The sequence below is a fragment of the Gopherus evgoodei genome, chromosome 5, assembly GCF_007399415.2.
Source record: "Gopherus evgoodei ecotype Sinaloan lineage chromosome 5, rGopEvg1_v1.p, whole genome shotgun sequence".
NCBI lineage: Eukaryota > Metazoa > Chordata > Testudines > Testudinidae > Gopherus > Gopherus evgoodei.
This window is the reverse complement of record NC_044326.1, coordinates 66,293,930-66,299,929: the sequence shown is the minus strand read 5'-3', so window position 1 is coordinate 66,299,929 and position 6,000 is coordinate 66,293,930. Positions and strand designations below refer to the sequence as shown.

General features: G+C 42.3%; 1 protein-coding gene across 12 annotated transcripts in view; it reads left to right on the top strand.

Annotated features, from left to right (window-relative positions):
• Positions 1-1,488: 1,488 nt before the first annotated feature.
• The window catches only part of TENM3 (teneurin transmembrane protein 3), a 2,266,571-nt gene continuing 2,262,059 nt past the window's right edge, over positions 1,489-6,000 (top strand). For all 12 annotated transcript variants that reach the window (XM_030563289.1, XM_030563287.1, XM_030563282.1 and 9 more), the window contains exon 1: positions 1,489-1,621. The gene's annotated coding sequence lies outside the window, so the exon portion shown is untranslated. The remainder of the gene's footprint in view (positions 1,622-6,000) is intronic.

Genomic DNA, 6,000 nt, shown 5'->3' with positions numbered 1-6,000 from the left:
ACTAAGTGAGTTTTTAACTATTTAAACATTTGCCACTAAACACATTACATAAAGTTGGAGGCATTCTCTCTGATATAGAACCCATTTGTCATTTTCCTCTAATTGACCTTGAAAGCTTAATTGGTGTTAATTTTTTCATGTTAAGCCCCACCTTTGCAAAGAAAGCTGTTAAAAAGATTCAAGGGGGTGGAGGGAGAGAATGTAGGTCTTATTTTCCAGTAAGAAAGCACACTGCTTAAACCCAAAGGGGTTTCCACATCCAACTTTCAAGCTTTGTTGTTAGATGGCAGTGACCTCTAGATTGACTAGTCTGGTGATAGACTTTGAGGAGTAATTTCTAAGAACGTTAAGAGCATGAACTTCATTCTTTTAAAATACCTTCTTAAATAAAGGCTTCAAAACAAAGTCAACCATTGATCCGGGTTTTTTAATAAAAAGTTCTTTGCATTAGACAACGGGATTTACTACTAAGAAGGAAACATATATTAGTCTTTTTAGTTTATTGTTTTTATTTGACAAAGGTAGAATTACAGAGTTGTGAGCAAAGATTTGAGCCCTCTGTTCAGGGCGGTAAATCTACATAAATTCAGTGACTGTCAGGATAAAAGCAATCTTTAGATTACTCTGTGTTGTCACCTAAAGAGGAATAGGGATATAAATTATGCTTTGTTCTCTACTAATACTTTCTAAATAACTCTTTATTCTCTAGGTACATTCACTATTTCCTTATGGTTTTTTTCATGGCAGCATAAAAGAACATGAAAAAATGATATATATTTTTCTTCTGGGGAGGTGGGCGAAGAAAATCCAGGAGTTGAAGACACACCACCGTGCCTGCAGCCCCACCTTGCAGACTGTGCTGTCCCATTTGCTCCTCTTTCCGCTCCCGATCTCAGTCAAGGAGCGGGATGGTGGAGACAATTTTTCTGTCTTTCACATGTGTGTACACGGGGAAAAAAACAGCAACTAGCGAACAAAATTGTTTTTCATTAACAGCTGCACCCACTCAGCTGCTGAGCGCAAAGGAAAGGTAGTGCAGGCGCACTGAACACATTGAGTCCAAGCAGCCTTCGCCAGGCAGCCCGAACGTATGTTATGTGTACGTGTGATAATAGCGGAGGTGGCCTTGGCACAGAGGAATGGACAAATGAGGGTGGTGGTGGTTTCCAGGCTTGGCTTTGATTAGCAGAGAAAATCCAGGCAATGGTTTGTTTCCCAGTCCCTTCAGCAAATCAGACTTGAAACGAGGCTCCTTCTCTGTTGGCTTCACAAGAGCTATAGTGAACTTAAAACCCATCCACACCGCTCACTGCGGCTGGTCTCCCTCAAGACCCTATGCAAATAATAAATGGACAATCTCCCCCATCCCCCCATGTCTGGGGCTGTGCTCAGCCCTCCGTAGACAGGTCATCCCCCACCCCACCCCTAGGTTAACAGCAGGGCTGTGCGACTCACCACCGCGATTTCACCTTTTGGACGAAGTGGCTGTAACCATCCTTAGACGGTCACTGAGCCCATGAGCGTGGGGGCAGGTATTTCAGTGAGGAGCCGGGGCGCCTTCTTAGGCTCCCCGTAAGGTGACTGCGAGCGGGGCTCCAGCAGCGCTCGGGGCTTTCCCAGGGTAAGCGCTAGCATCGGTCGCGATCAGGCTGGGCGCGGGCGGGGAGGTGGGGAATGAATTGCACTCACCACCCAGCAGGAGCAGCGGTGGCAGGGCCACCTTGTTCTGCTCGGCAGGGCTGTGGGCCCCCTTCGCGGCGGGCGCGCAGCCCAGCCAGCGGGCTGCACCTTTAAGCCGCCAGAGAGCGAGAACGACCCCCGCCCCCAGTGCATCACCAAACCCACCATTAACAGCCGCAAACTCGCAGCCAGCCATCCCAGAGGGCGCGCGGGCGGGCCGGTCCCTCCCGCTGGGTTCATGGCAGGAGCTGCGGGGAGCCTGAAGCCGGCTGACTGGGGCTGAGGAGGTGGCGGTGGAGCCGGTGCCGCACGCTGGTGCCGCTGCAGTGCCTGCAACCCTGCATCCGTCTCGCGCATTTCAGCCCCTTCAGCGGCGGGCGAGCTGGGTGCAGCTCCTCCAGCGCCGGGAGCTGCTTCTCTATCCTGCAGCCACCTCTCCCAGCTGGCAGCAGCCCCGGCCCGTTCCCTCCCCGGGAAAGCGGGGCTGGCGTCGGCAGTAGAGCAGCCCTGCCAAGCTGCAGGCAGGAGTGACTGGAACGGACTCCGCTTGGGGGTGGGAGGACTCGCTGGCGAGGAGGGAGAGAGAGAGAGAAATAAATAAATAAGTAAATAAAGCAATACCACCCGCGCCAATAAAAGAGGCAGAGACCGCGGCTCTGCCGGGCGGGGGATCGGCTCTCTTGCAGTGGCGGTGGGACTGAAGCTGCAAAGTTCAACCCAAACGTGTTGCTTCCTGTTGGCTGCTGCTGCCCAATTTCACCTGCTCAAGTGACTTGCCCAGTAGGGCTCTTGCTACTCCATAGCTCGGAGACTGCGGAAAGGGGGCTTCCTTTCGTACCTCCACCCGTCTAGGAAAGAAAGGTGGGAGAGAGACAGCAGACAGGTACGTTTCACTTGTGGTCACCTCTCCTACAAAGAGTGGTGAACGAGATCGTCTCTGCTCTACAGTTGCCTTTATTTTTAGGAGCCGAGCATTTGCCAAACTTTGCTTCCCCCTCGCACCTCCCATTCGCACCCCCTCACGCACACTCTTCTTTTCATTCGGGGGTAGGGGTGTGCTTTGGGTTAATTGGGGTGGTTTGTTTTGGGACGGTTTGGGGGTTCTGGAGCAGCCGGGAGGATCCTCAGCTGCGACATCGGTTTAGTCCTTATACAGGTGCCTTGACTGAATAATGCGTCTGCTTTGCTTGTTTGGGTTTTCATTTTAAATCCCTTAGCTTGCCGCTCGCAGCAGGAGTCCGAGTGGCAGGCGCGTAAATTTGCAGCAATAGGCGAATGCAAACCTGGGTGAAGTTTTTCCTGCTGCTGCTTAATTCCAGGAGTGAGCAAACGCTTTCCTTGCAATAGCCACTGTTGTAAGTACTAAGTTGTCCTATCGGGGACAGTAAGGAAAGTAACGAAAAACGAATGGGCATGTGATTCCAATGAGGGCTACAAGCAGTTAGGATAGAAACTTGAAGGACTCATTACAGAGACGAGGTGGATGGGGTAATCTCTTTTATTGAACCAATTTTTTTGGTGAGAAAGATCAACTTTGGAGCTCATACAGTCTCGTCTTCAGAAATTGGGTCAATAAAAGATACTACTTCACACACCTTGCCTCACTAATATCATGGGACCAAGGCTGCAGCATAAAAGGCTCATAGGTATTTAGATAAATTCTGTTTGGAAAAATATCTCCATGTAAGAACGTGCCTTTCTGAAAGCAGGTGAGATACAGGTGTGTGTGTGTGTGTGTGTGTGTGTGTATGTATGTATATCTAGATAGATATATATCCTTTAAAAGAAAACTTGAATATATCCATCAGTATAGGGGTATTTCTAATTGTATTGTATTTAAGCTGTAGCTTTATTTTTAACGTAGAACGGGCTAACTATTTGAAAGATCCCCTTTGGGGGTAATTCTATATTGTTTGGGGGTGGAGAGCTGTGTATAGTTCTCCTTAATTTAAATCTCCGTGAGTGTCACAGTAACAACGTGTACATAGTGTGCCGTGAGATTGCTGAAGGCTGAAGCCACCTGCTGAACTAGTTGATGTTACTTTTTGGAGAAGATGAGTTAGGAGTAGAATTGTAGAGACATCCAGCAGATGGAGCAATGAAAAACTGGATCAGACTCTGCATAAAACAAATTATTTTGCTTTAATCATAGTTTAAAGAAGAGCTCTCCAGCACTTTATAGAGGAACACTGCAAGTTACAAAGTGGAAATTCACACCTGAAATAGACATTTGATTTTGAATTTTGTCCATTTTAAATGTGCTTGTATTAAGTAGTTCTGGAAAACTTGCATTTTCCAGGTTGTTATGCTTGTTTCGGGTGGATGGGCTAGTGTATGCTATTTTGTATTTATTCCTAATCCTAGTTTCTGTAAGGATGATTATTTTTCGAGTTGCTATTGTGCATCAGAAAATGATCGTGCTGTTATTAGGAAAGTAGTTCTACTTTGTAACATAATTACAGGAAAATGTATCAAAGCATTATTAAAATTATAGAATAGTAGGTAACTATTACTTTAGTTTAAGGTACAATTGAAAGATGTTCCCAGTATATTGCAGATTGGAATGGACTGTTTTGAATGGTTAATCATATTTAAATGGTCTAACTTTTTTAAAAAAGTATGCAGAGCTCTAGCAGGGCTGAAAGGATAGAGTTTTTAGTAATGAGGTTGTAATGGCGGTAAAGCTTACAAAAGGACTACAGTAATTATGTTGCTAGCTTGGAAATAACAGGGGGTATGCAAGTTCACTAGACAAGGAGAAACAGAATGTTTAGCATTGTTTCCTATATACTTAAATACATTGTTATATGTAACCAGGGCAGGCATAAAACAAGGCAACATTATTACTTTTTCAGTCCAGTGAAAAGTCCTCTTTCAACTGCTGTTATCTCATGTCTGAATATCTAAATTCAATTTCTTTTAACTAATCTGTAGTTGATTATAGAAAATTACAATTTAAAGCAGAATATTGAAAGGCTTGGAACAGAGATCCTTTAAGAAGTTCATTTTGTCATCCATTATTTCAAAAGCTAATATATAGTATATTAATGCATCTATCTACCAACTTCTTTAATGTTTTTTAAATGACAAATGGATGAACCAATCAGTTTTGATAACTTTTTAAGTTTTCTATTAGATTTTCAGATACTTGAGAAGGTAGTTTTGAGTATATGTGTTTAAGAAACATCAATCTGTGTGAAAACCCTTGTAGCAATAATATAGAAATATTTACATTCTTTTAAAAGTTTGCCCAGGGTGTAATATATGATAAAGTTGGTATAACAAGAATTATGAAATAACTTTGCATTTACTATATTTTTTCAGAGAGGAAACATAGGTTTGTCACGATCACCATTGAAAACAAGTGTTAAATAAAATATTATAAGCTGAATTAAATAAACTCTAAAATGGCATAAAATACAATCTCTGTACTTTAAGAACTTCTGGGGAGAAAAATACATTTTAACTACTTGAGGAAACAATCTTTTAATGTATGTCCTAATAATTTTGTTAGATTATGATATTTTAAAAAAGGAAACTTTTTTCACTTATGTATTAAGGAACTTGTATTGAAAATAGAACACAAGCATATGTGTTGGTATTTTCTGAAAGAAACATACGGTTTCTTATAAACTTTTGATTCTATCTGTTTAGCTTTAAAATCATATCCTTAGACTAAAACGACCATAATTAAATGTTTAATAATGCCTATATCTACCAAGAGGCCAATTCTGTGAGGTACTGGGCATCTCCTGGAAGGTTCTGAATGCCTTCAACTCTCATGGAAGTCAGTGGGAATTGAGAATGCTGAGCACTTCATAGGATCATAGAGAAAATTTTAAAATCAATCATTTCTCCTCTTGTAAAGTCTTCATTCAGAGTTTCTAGTGGATAATATATGTAAACCACTCTTCTCTATATTACTATTCCACAAATTCCTTCTTTTCTATCCACAAAAGCTAAAATATTCAAATTATTCACTGAACCGTTGTTTCCCTCTTCCCCTGAATACTGAGTCTTAGTGTTAGTGTCACATTTCTGTTTTCTTTAATTCCAGTCCTCATGAGTTTTCAATATCTGTTTTGATTGTGTGGTGCATATTAAATTATAGTCCCAACATTTCTAAAGAGTGCTGTTATACATGAGAAGTAATAAATTCATTAAAATTGAAGTAAGTTTTTTTTTTTCCACAAACTTCCACTCTTCATTTACGTAAACTTGTATAGAAAAAAAAAAGTTGTTCAGGATGGTTTTGTGGGTTCTTTCCTGCTTTGATTCATCAAAAAGTGTTTTCACAGAAGGTGATGAAAGTGTGTGTGT